The sequence below is a fragment of the Poromitra crassiceps genome (assembly GCF_964638095.1).
Source record: "Poromitra crassiceps genome assembly, chromosome: 11".
NCBI lineage: Eukaryota > Metazoa > Chordata > Actinopteri > Beryciformes > Melamphaidae > Poromitra > Poromitra crassiceps.
The window spans coordinates 27,774,227-27,787,587 of NC_139643.1; the positions used below are offsets into that span (position 1 = coordinate 27,774,227).

At 44.5% G+C, this 13,361-nt stretch overlaps 1 pseudogene across 1 annotated transcript in view; it reads left to right on the plus strand.

The window, feature by feature from the left end:
• The first annotated feature begins 2,747 nt into the window (after window positions 1–2,747).
• Window positions 2,748–13,361, plus strand: part of LOC310784938 (proteasome subunit alpha type-3 pseudogene) — a 39,997-nt pseudogene continuing 29,383 nt past the window's right edge. The window contains exons 1-2 of the transcript in view: window positions 2,748–3,457; window positions 3,837–4,021. The product of the transcript in view is annotated as a proteasome subunit alpha type-3 pseudogene (transcript). The remainder of the gene's footprint in view (window positions 3,458–3,836; window positions 4,022–13,361) is intronic.

Genomic DNA, 13,361 nt, shown 5'->3' on the forward strand with positions numbered 1-13,361 from the left:
GACCTCTGCATACCAAAGCATTGCCAGCTTCGATTCAGTGTGTACGTGTGTGTGTGTGTGTGTGTGTGTGTGTGTGTGTGTGTGTGTAATGTGATCAGTAAACTGTGCGTGGTGATTGCCGACTAATAGTGTGTGTGAGTGTGAGAGCACCTTGCATGTGTGTGTTGATTGCAAGGTAAGCTGTGTGTGTGTGTGTGTGTGTGTGTGTGTGTGTGTGTGTGTGTGCGAGTGTGCAGTTGTGTGTCTGCTGATTGCAGAGTAATGCAGATCAGATGAAGCAAGAAATCGCCTTTTTGGCTCCATCAATCATCTCTCGCTCTCTCTCTCTCCCCTCTCTCTCTCTCCCCTTCTCTCTCTCTCCCCCTCTCTCTCTCCCCTCTCTCTCCCCTTCTCTTTCTCTCCCCCTCTCTCTCTCCCCGTCTCGCTCTCTCCACCCTCTCTCTCTCTCCCCTTCTCTCTCACCTTCTCTCTCTCTCTCGCTGTCTCTCTCCCCTTCTCTCTCTCTTGCTCTCTCTCTTGCTCTCTCTCTCCCCTACTCTCTCTCTCCCCTTCTCTCTCTCTCTCTCACTCCCCTACTCTCTCTCTCCCATTTTTTATCTCTCTCTCGCCCCTTCTCTCCACTACTCTCTCTCCCCTTCTCTCTCTCTCCCCTACTCACTCTCTCTCTCTCTCTCCCTCATCTCTCTTCTCCTTCCTCTCTGCCTCACTTTCTGTCTTTGTTTCTTTTCAGTTTTCAGTAAGTTTCAGTCTCTCACCATCTCCCTTTGTCTTTGTCACACACTTTCTTTTCTCTTTTGAATTTGCCATTGACCCGCTGAACCTTCACACACAACACAGTGACACACCTCACAGTTAAGGCTTTTGCGTATCAAGTCCGTATTTTTCACCCGAAATTGTCTACGATCTCATGTTGTGTCACTCACGTTTTACACACTGACTCCATAACCATTATCCATCATGAAGGTTTTTGGAACAGGTTAGATTTTCTGTGTTTGTCGCATCAGTCAAAGCCTGCAGGGACGTGTCCAGATCACTGGCGTAGCCAGACTTGGCACATTGGGAGTGCCAAACAAACACAGGGTGTGCCAGGGAGCTAACCATTTGGTGTCGGCTGACAGGGCCTTTTCAAGCCATATTTAGAGGAATATTAAGATAGGACTGTGCTGAAATGGCAGCAAGGCTGGCAAAATACACCAACTTTAATGCTGTACTCTAGCCAACTGTATCTGTTGTACCATTTAGCTGAAAAACACCTACTTTTTCCAAAGAGTGTTCTAGTCGGGAAAGAACGCAAGTTTGGTTGGCATGCAGGTTCGTCTACTGCAGAGAGATCTGTAGCGTTAGTGTCCTCTGGCTCTGCTGCTGCACAAACCACCGGTGTGTTTTTGGCTGCGTCCCCCCGCTGTTAACGTCATTGCTTTGGCTGCATCATCTTCATCATCATCTGTCTCTCCACTGTCCACCACCAATACAGGTGCGTGAACGGGTGCACTAGGGGGGCACTAGGAGGGCGACGAGTCATCTTCTTCCTCGTCAATGTGACATTTCTTGCCTTTGTCGAAAAAGCTTAAAAGCGAGCTCTGTTTCATGTCTTCTTGATTTGGCGCTGCATTTGTTTACTTTACTAGACAGCTTAGCTAGTTTCCCATGATGCTCTGGGGCACAGAGTCATAGGTCAGCGGACAGTCGGACACTTACGCATGACAGGTTGTGCATGACAGCTGATGTGTTTTGCAGACAAACAAACAAAAAACTTTATTTTCCCCCCTTTTTTTGGGTGTGCCAGCTGCCTGTGTGGGTGGCACTGGCACACCCGTAGCTACGCCGTTGGTCCAGATAGACCACAGGTGGTGCCCAAACACACCTTTTGGCCTTTGACTGATAAGTGTCCTTTCTGCAAGACTGCCACTGCTGCCTGTCACCCTATGTTGTGATGTGGATACAGAAGAGGACGACTTCAGGACGAGGACGGCTATTTGTTGCGTATTGCGAATAGAATGACAAACATAACAGAGAGCCAAAGTGAACATCACTTCCTGCCTTTCTCTGGGCGTCTGAAATCACTGATGATGCCATACCCACTAATGATGTCATAGACATTGTGACATCATCAGTGATGTCATAGACTGAATTGTGAGGTCATCAGTGATGTCATAAGAAGTAAGATTGTAATTGCTCGAGGTCACATAATCACTGATGATCTTCTTCTGTGGTGTTTTATGGCAGTTGGCATCCTTTATGTTGCATTATATTACTATACTACAGTATATACCGCCTCCTTCTCGATTTATCCATCCACTGTTTCCCTACATTTCTGTAAAACCCGATCCTCCAATTACCTCTCACTGATGATCACTTTATACATTGTTACGGCCATAGGCCATAATGGTATTCTTTTATACCTTGTACATTTCTGTAACACTGGAGTGAGATCTCACTTCTGTAGGAGGATCTTTGTTTCTTTGGTAGCTGGTCACTGCATGGGAGAGTTGGTTTTTATGTGTGTAAAATAAAGTCATCAGGAAGGATTTATGCCATCACTGATGATGTAACAATTTCTATGACATCATCTGTGTAGTGATGTCACTTGGGCAAGTGTGATGGACACTGATGATGTCATAGACATTGTGACATCATCAGTGATGTCATAGACTGAATTTGAATCCTTCCGTGCTGAGGTTATAAATTGGAGTCGAGTTTTTAAGTTGACAGCGGTGTGGGTGGTCAGAGCATTATAGTTTGTTAAAATGGGTTCTATCGGCACCGGGTATGACTTGTCGGCCTCGACCTTCTCTCCGGAGGGCAGAGTGTTTCAGGTGGAATACGCCATGAAGGCCATAGAGAACAGCAGCACGGCTATAGGGATCCGCTGTAGAGACGGCGTTGTGTTCGGGGTGGAGAAGCTGCTTCTGTCCAAACTGTACGAGGAAGGCTCCAACAAACGCATCTTCCACATCGACAGACACGTCGGCATGGCGGCTGCTGGCCTGCTGGCTGATGCTCGCTCGCTCTCGGAAGTCGCCAAACAAGAAGCTTCAAACTTCAGGTCAAACTACGGACACGACATCCCACTCAAGCATCTCTCAGACAGAGTGGCCATGTACGTCCACGCCTACACGCTGTACAGCGCCGTGCGGCCCTTTGGCTGCAGCTTCATCATGGGCTCGTACGATGAAGACGACGGTGCTCAGCTCTACATGGTGGATCCCTCTGGCGTCTCACACGGTTACTGGGGCTGTGCCATCGGAAAAGCCAAACAGGCCGCCAAGACAGAGATGGAGAAAGTGCAGATGAAAGACATGACGTGCAGAGAGCTGGTGAAGGAAGTGGCCAAAATCATCTACATCGTCCACGACGAGGTGAAGGACAAGTCGTTTGAGCTGGAGCTCAGCTGGGTGGGAGAAATAACAAATGGACGACACAGACTCGTACCCAAAGACGTCTGCGAGGAAGACATGTAAATTCAGCACCGCAGACCGACCGACTCCACCCCCCCCCCCCCCCCCCCCCCCCCCACACACACACACACCGCATGCCCGCACACACGCACGCACGCACACACACACACACACACACACACACACACACACACACACACACACACACACACACACACACACACACACACACACACACCGGTCTGTAATGAATGTAAAGATTGAACAAAAAAACCCTGTAGATGCTGCTTGAACTATTACTTGCTATGGATCCATGACTGGTGGATCTACCTATTGTGCATTTGTCCGCATACACACACCATGCCAAATGTCAGCCTCCTAGGGCCAAAGCTGAGCCCGCTAAAGCGTGGTGAATGAAAAGCACTTTTGATGGAGCAGCCAACAGAGTGACAGAGAGCTGCTGGCCATGCAGCTCACAGCCCAGCCAGTCAAGCCTCAACCTGCGACAGACAACATGGACCAGCTCCAGCCACTTCCAGACCACAAGAGGACGGAAAACCTGGACCAGGTTCTGTTTGGTCCTGCCGCACATGCGGAAGACCGCAGAGGGAGGGCACAGGCAGGTGGCGCACTAAACATTTCGAAATTTCTAGTTTTACCAATAGTTGCTCATAATATACTTTCATGGCAGCTATCATTTTTACATACATTTTTTTCATGTCAAATCTCATTTTGGAATTAAACTTTTCCTTTGAAGACCCTTTCACCCCATGGACAGATCGCTGATGTTTCTTTGGTTCTGCTATTCATAATGTTAAGGCAGGTTAAATACCACACTCATATCCACTCAAGCAGGCATTTCCTCCATATGGCCTTCAGAGAGCTGAGGTGGGTGGAAAGCATGTCATATTAATCACGTCCAGAGATAGTGTGCAACCACATAACCCCCCCCCCCCCCGGCAGACCCGCTATCCAATCCCATCAGAGCCTTCTCTCCTGCCCCTCCCCTAATCACCCTCAGGCCTCTCCACTGTCTAAGTCAAGAATAGCGTCACTGAAGAAGGTACTCTTAAAGGAACACTCCGCCCATTTTCAACCAGCTTTGTATCATTACAACATCAGTAGTATATCAGAAAACTGTAAACTGTTTTGAAGTCTGTCATTTAATTTGACAGTTATTGAGTGTTAAAGTGTAGACCAGTGACATCACTGGTCCACACTAACTCAAATTAATAACTCATTAACTCAAATCAACTCTCAATAACTGTCAAACTAGATGAATGATGAATAGTTTGACAGTTATTGAGAGTTGATTTGAGTTAATGAGTTATTAATTTGAGTTAGTGTGGACCAGTGATGTCACTGGTCCACACTTTAACACTCAATAACTGTCAAATTAAATGACAGACTTCAAAACCGTTTACAGTTTTCTGATATACTACTGATGTTCTAATGATACAAAGCTGGTTGAAAATGGGCGGAGTGTTCCTTTAAAGGCCTACAAAATAACCCTACAACCAGAGGCAGAACTCACCATCTTCGGCTGCTCGCAGTCCTCACTGAACTTCCCTACAGCTGTGCAACAATCTCTTGACATTGGGGACAACAGTCGCCAAAAGACTCAATTCTGAAGGAATGGAAGTCCTCCTCTTCACGTTCTTTTCAGGTGTGTGGCTGATGGACATGATCTCTGTTGTGCAGATGGAGAAACTCAGGTCCCTGAGAACCAACATGCTTGGAAGGTTCTCGGCTATCTGGGACCCGTTTTCGGGCTACTTCCACGAGGTTAAGAATGACCAGTGACTGAGGTTAGGGGTGACGGATGGCTCCCCCAGGCTGGTATCTTATGGACCCTTTGGTGGGTCCAATTTTTGTTTTTCGAGAACAAAAATTGGATGTTGATTGGTAGAGTTCTTTCTCATCACAATCCATGCTGTTCCTCATAGTAGCTCTGGATTGTTGGGGGAAAACGAATGCCAGGTCAATGGGGTCACACTCCTGTATGTACAAGTGGACTGAGGCTCACTAATATGTCATCCACAGTCACACTAATAAAATCAGAATCAGAATCAGAATCACTTTTATTGCCACATTTATTGCCACAGTATGCAAGTTACATACGAGGAATTTGTCTTAGTGTCTGTGAACTATCCCTTTAACTCATCAGTCATCAGTACACACTGATGACAGAGTTAAATTTGTTTAACACATGCATGCTCTCGGTCTACTTGCTAGTCTGCTTGCTTGCTTGGTCTTCTTGCTGTTGGTCTGCTGGACTCATGTGATTCATGGGACATAATGCAGCATCCTAACTTCACCCCACACAGAGATGAAATGGTTTAGCATTCAGTGCGAGCTCGCCACAATTACTCAGACGCAGGCTCAGACTCAGGCCAGGCTAAGAAGCAAGAGCACAGCAGCAGGGTAAACACTCAGCCCCCACTTTTACATTCCTGCCCAAAACCTCTATTAGTGGATCATTAGAACCCACCTGTGTTAGTGGATCATTAGAACCCACCTGTGTTAGTGGATCATTAGAACCCACCTGTGTTAGTGGATCATTAGAAGCCACCTGTGTTAGTGGATCATTAGAAGCCACCTGTGTTAGTGGATCATTAGAAGCCACCTGTGTTAGTGGATCATTAGAATCCACCTGTATTAGTTGTTGTTGTTGTGTTTTGGGAAGCCTGTTGTGATCTCAGCTGTACGGCTATGATAAGACCAGCAGGATCAGGAAGAAATGAAGGAATGTGGTGCTGCTAAGAGTTTTGCAGTCTGCGGTGAAAGGAGCGGCCATGTGGACCTGTGCTCAGGGATCATTCTATTAGGTATGCAGTGCAAGTCAGTGATGGGATTGTCTTTAATATTCGGTGCCAGCGAACGCAGAGATTCATCTGCAGTCAGTGCGAGTCGCTCTCTGGACCCTCGTGTTGGTATTCAGCAGGAGTCACTTAAAGGATTCTTTTGTATTCATCGAGAGTCATTTAAATGGAATTAGTCTGCGGTGGTCCAAATCGATGTAGAGGCCGAGAGGGACAAACAGAAAATGAGAGAGAGAGAGAGAGAGAGAGAGAGAGAGAGAGAGAGAGAGAGAGAGAGAGAGAGAGAGAGAGAGAGAGAGAGAGAGAGAGAGAGAGAGAGAGACTCTGTCACTATCAGAGGTTAGAGGGGTAGATATACACACACACATACAAATAGAGACCGACAAAAAAATCTGTACACAAACACCATGTACTTGTTGCACTTTTTTGTAAACCAATTGGTTTAAACTGGGACAAACAAACAAAATCAGCACAAAGACCAAATGGTTTTCAAATTCATTTTGTACATAAATAATATCAAGCAAACAAAGTGAAACTTCCAGGAAGATCCAAAGCATATCTCATGGTCACGGTGGTGAGAAATGGGAAACAAGAAAAATGCCACCATGTAAAAAATGAAAACTCATAAAAAGTTGAGTATTTTCATTTTAAGGAACATTTTTCAAACCATAATAATATGCCTGAAAAGTTGTAAACAAAAAGTGTATTTACTTGTTTTATATTCTTCATCTGGAATAAGAGGCTTTAGGGGGGGAAAAGCCACTTTATTTCTGTCTATTGCAAAGGACAATTCAGGACGTCTTTGCTCACAGGGTCATTAAATGTGACCTGTTTTAAATCAGTCAGCAAAGGCAACTGACTTGATTAGTCCATTTGAGTAAAGTAATGTGATTACTTTGAGTTACTTCTGATTCTCTGAATTAGTTTGCCTCCAAAAAGTCATGCTTGCATGGGACAAAGCAACATTAAATAAACTGTAGATACAGTTACAGACACAGTAGGACACATCTGTAATTTCCACACCTCTAACTGCAGAATGCACTGCACACTCTCACCACTGAGTTCACTCCTCTTGTCTTTCTGTGTGTTTGCATGCTGTGTGTGTGTGTGTGTGTGTGTGTGTGTGTGTGTGTGTGTGTGTGTGTGTGTGTGTGTGTGTGTGTGTGTGTGTGTGTTTCCTCTGGGTGCTCTGGTTTCCTCCCACAGTCCAAAGTCCTGCATGTCAGGTGGACTGGGGACTCTCTAAAAGGCATTTCATGCGTCACACAGTGATGTGTGCCTGATGCGTGTTCTGGTCGGCTTGCATTGGCTGGGCTCGGCTCTCTTTCCTGACTTTACCACAGTCTTGACCATAACCTCACTGACCCCATGGCTTAAACCCAGCCACTGAGGCGGCCTGCAAAGTGCAAACCCTGTTTTTAGCCGTGGGAGCTGGGGCTTTTACAGAGGAAGCTGCGGAAGTGATCGTGAAAGATGTAGTTCCTCGATTGGCCACTTGAGGCAGGACCCAAAAGCAAGTCGTTCCCGTTCACCCCCATCTTAAAATGCCCCACTTTGTAACAGGATTAAGCATGTTTACAGCCTGAATCAAAGCACGGTTTTGGCCTATATAGCTAACTTCACCTTTCATAACAACTATAGGGGGATAAATGTTTATAATATATAACTTGTCCATTTAGCGTAAAATAGACGATAGAAAAATATTTTGGGGTTGATTGACAGGTCGTCTGTCCAGTGATCTCACAGCTTGCTAATCATGGAAGCAGGCGGAGCTGCAGCTCTGGGAAAGCCCATTGTTTTGGGCCATCTCGCACCACCTGCGCAAGGCCCCAAGATGGCGACAGAGAACACTAGGCTTCCAAACCAAATGTGATCCAAGATGGCGACAAACAACACTAGGCTCCCAAACCAAATGTGAGTCCAAGATCAGAATCAGAATCACTTTTATTGCCACAGTATGCAAGTTACATACGAGGAATTTGTCTTAGTGTCTGTATGCAGCGTAGCGGTCACATCAATATACAGAGATAAGAAGTAGGAAGATAACTAAAGACAATCACAAAGTTGCAAGTGCAACCAAATCGAGTAAATATATACAAATATGTACATGAGTGGAAGAGTGTTCCGTGGATAATAAATATGAATTTACGTTGAATTTACATGAGATTTACAGACTGAGTTAAATATAAGTTTACATTGAATGTACATTAAGTTTACAGTCTAAGTTAAATAGGCATTAAATAAGCAGTGAATTTACATGAATTTACAGTCCCAGAATTTACAGATGGCGAGAGACAACACTAGGCTTCCAAACCAAATGTGAGTCCAAAAAACAATGGGTGGCTACTAACAGTATGTCCATTTTATTTACAGTCAATAGTTTTTAGTGAGTCTCAGTGGACTGTGCCTACTGCATGCTGGGATAGGTAATGGCAAATTTCCAGCTATGGAAAATGAATGAATGAATGAATGAATGGGTGGATGGATGGATGGATGGGTGGATGATGGACAGATACACACACACAGGGTTACATAAGACAGACACACACACACACACACACACACACACACACACACACACACACACACACACTGATGGATGATGGATGGACGGACGGACGGACGGACACACACACACACACACACACACACACACACACTCACTCGCACTCTGTGACTGTGTATACTATACAAACACACATACACAAATCCACTCACACACACACATGGGCACAATTCCACTCCCTCACACGCACACTTACAGACACACACACACACACACACACACACACACACACACACACACACACACACACACACACACACACACACACACCAGGGAAGATAAGGACAGTGTAATGGAAGATAAACAAAGCGGGGAGGCAGGAGGAATAATTAGAAACAGTGATGTTTGGTATTTGTGATGATGATATGATGATATACGAGGCCTGCTGCCTGCTGGCCTTCACAAAGTTCTCGGAGGTCATTCTGGAACATTCTAGAACATTCCACCGCATTCTGATGGGAATCCCAGATTTGCCAGTGTAGCCGTAGCTGTCAATTATATCCAGATTTCCAACTTTACTGGGGCCTCAATGCCACATCAATACTGCAATACCAGCCCTTCATCTATCTCTGTCTCTTTCTCTCATCTCACGCCCTGTCCCTCCGCCTCTCTCTCTCTCTCTGCCTCTCTCTCTCTCTCTATGCCTCTCTCTCTCTCCCTCTCTCCCCCTCCCCCTCCCTCCTTGTTTCCACACTGGCACAATAGGAAGAACAATGCCAGGGTGCCACCACATCAAACACAAACCAGAGAGAGAGGGACAGCGGGACAGAGCGAGTAAGAGAGAGAGAGGGGCAGATGAAGAGAGAGAGAGAGAGAGAGAGAGAGAATGAGAGAGAGAGAGAGAGAGAGAGAGAGAGAGAGAGAGAGAGAGAGAGAGAGAGAGAGAGAGAGAGAGAGAGAGAGAGACAGAATTACAGTGTGGGTCGAAATCTGATTGTGCATCAAAGCAAAAGGAAGGGGGGAAAATGTCCTCTTAAACTGATTATATATCCATGAGAAGAGAAACCACAATGTCTCTCTGTGTCTTTGTCGCGTTCTGTTTTTTTTCTCTCTGCCTCTCTCTCTGTCTCTCTCACTCTGTCTTTGTCTGTCCACGGTGCCAACTGTCTACACGCTACCAGTGTCTACTTTTACACATCGCTATCAAAGCTGTCTCTGCTGTATCGAATCCAGCTTTGACTCTGTCTCTTTGCCCAGCAGCACCTCTGCCTGTGCCGTCCCCACTGACACTGTGGAGACATCAAGATTCTCTGATTTCACTCTGTAGAGACGTCAAGATTCTCTGATTTCACTCTGTAGAGACATCAAGATTGTCTGATTTTGAGTTCAAGTGCACCAATTAAAAGGGTAAATCCCCCCTAAACAGACGTCACATGTTTCCCCCTTGATCTGAGACAGCTCATTCCATATTTGTGGACATGAATAGTGTCAGTTTTGTGGGAGAGACATATTTTCCTCTTTAGAACTGTTGGCAGAAGAGTGAATTATAACTCATTTTCCATGGCAAAAAGCTCAAATGCCCTTTCATTTTGAGTTCACTAGTCTCTAATTTATTTTTTTATTCTTATTGGTTATGTTCACAGATAATACCTGAGCTGTTTATAGGATAGAAATAAGAGCATTATGCCATGATAAATGTAACACAATAATCATGTGTTTTTACTAGGAATAATGCAACAATTATTATTGCTTTTACTGATTGTCAGTTACAGTTTTTTACTATTATTATTTATTTTTTAATTACTTCATGGCAAAAAAAAAAAAACTTGTTCCTGTATAGCCTACATTCTATACAGAGGTACCATTCTTACTGTACTGTATTTTGTAATGAGAACTGTGTTAGAGGATAAGAAATAATAATAATTTAATAAGAAAATGTACACATTTCTTACACAATTAACAATAACAAAAACAAAATACTGTATATACACACAACAAAAACTGTAGAGAACACGAAATGATTTACTACATCAAAGTAGGGCTATACCCGAATATTTGGATATTCGTTCGTTGGGTATTTGGTTTCCAAATTTGGTATTCGGTTGTTCTAAAAAAAAAAAAGCCAGGACTAACCTTCAATATGACATCTTCATCAGAGTCTGATGAAGATGTTGTAATATACAACTAATTTGTCCGCTGGCCCATTGCTAAGCCATCAGAAGCTTCGTATATTCACCCTTAATTGCTGGCGAATATCCAGAGCGCAAAAAATGGCGCAATGTCCATAAAATAACGCTACTGTAATGCTACCTGTTCTTAGCCTACTGTTTTTAGGTAATTCTGTTATGAGTGACAAAGTGTTGCTGATGGAGAAAACTAGTGCTGACAGAAGGAAGCAGATGGGTGTGAAATTAACTAGTTTTGGGGGGAAAGTGGACTCTGTATTGAGAAAAGTTTGTAACAATAGGAAAAAAACTAAAAGGAAAAAAAGGTAAATAATTCATGTGAGGAAAAAAATCATAACTAAAAAATGAATCATTCATGAGAACTAGTGACAACCCTGCCTTGTCTTCTGAAATGATTGATCATTGGCACAACACACACACACGCACACACACACACAAACAAACAAACATGCACATACATACGCGCGCACACACACACACACACACACACACACACACACACACACACACACACACACACCATTTCCAGTCTATCAGATATTATGGGAAATGTGCCCAAGGAACATAACAAATGTCTTTTACACATGTCAAAGAGAATATGAAGTGACTGATCAATAAATGGTTTAATAAAGGAGTCGCAACAATCAATAAATGTTTAAAAGGAATACAATTTAATTAGGAATATTTAGCATGACTTCAAATGGGGAAATCTCTGGATGCAGAATGTAATACAAGGGGAAAAAATAACTTTCAGACATTCAAGTGAGTTGAACAAGTCAAGTCATCAGTAATATATAGCCTAATATAATAACTAACTAACTGGCATCCCACACACACACACACACACACACACACACACACACACACACACACACACACACACACACACACACAGACACACACACACACACACACACACACACACACGCATGCATAAGTATGTGCGTGACATGTGTGCCCTGATGTGTAAGTGAAATATTAAACACATGAAAACATCAGTTTATGTACACAGACACACAGGTGTGCATATGCACTATACTACTGTATGTGTGTAAACTTGCAGACACACACGTCATTGGTGCAAATGCGTGCACGGCACGCACGCACACGCACACACACACACACACACACACACACACACACACACACACACACACACACACACACACACACATACACACACAGACAGACCTCGCTCCCTGAGGCCCTGTCCTTGACACTTAACACTCTACATGCTGTAAAACCCCAGTCAAAGCATTCCTAGATCTAGAATGGATAGAAAGGACATCTGGTCCCAGCTACCAGTCCCAGCTGTGATTTCTAACCCCACATAGGATAAGCAATAACCACGCCCTGTGGCGCCGGGATTGGCCAAGAGCATTGAAGCTTGGGACTAAAGCACCTGGGGTTTTTCATCTTTTAAAATAAAGATGTTTAAAAAACTATTGCTTGTTACATTTTCAGTGCTGTACCTTTTCTCTGGGTAAGAATTGAGCTTGAAATTAACGATAATGATATGATACAATGAGCTATGAACGTGAACACAACACCGTTTATATTATTGCATGTTTTTGTAGATTGTGTAGCCTACATTGTGTAGATTACAATTATTATACATTATATTATATGAGCTATGAACGTGAACACAACACGGTTTATATTATTGCATGTTTTTGTAGATTGTGTACATTGTGTAGATTACAATTATTATGCTTATTATTATTATTACTATGCTAAGGATGGTAGGTGACCATAATTCATTTCAATGTCCGCTCTCAATGTCCGCTCTCGAAATCGCTGTCCGTTCTCAAGAGCTATTCAGTTGGCTCATGAAATCGCTGGGCTGCGTGCCCTCCAGTGTTGCTCCTGGCCAATCCCGGCGCCACAGGGCGTGGTTATTGCTTATCCTATGTGGGGTTAGAAATCACGCATCATTAGCCTACAGAGAGGTCGACTTGAAACCGCATTGCTCCCCAGCAGCACCCCTGGTGGCCTGGTCCCCGTGTTGCATCCCCTTCTTGTCTAGACGTCATGTTGTGCAGAGTGACGGCCGGGACACACATCTTGCGTCTGCGTGGCGTCTGCGTGGCGTTACCTGTTGATTTTCATTTCGGCGCCCCTATTAACAGGTTACAGCAGCCACACCACCGGCATCAGACGCGCGTCAGTGTGACGCGTGTCTTGCGAGGCGTGAGACGCGCGTCATCTAGAGAATAGAAGCGACGCCTATTTTTTCTGCTTACCGCGCGTGTGTCTCTAGCGTGTCTCTACACAAATAGACACAAATAGACATTAAAATTATATTTTACAGGGGCAGCCACAGCCAATCAAGGCTCGTTTTGATTTGAGACGGGAGGATGAGCTGAGCTCACAGCTGCAGTTCTCCTGCCCTCTGAAAACCACATAGGCTACAACGTGGCTTCGTTCCTCCCCTCCCCTCCCCACCACA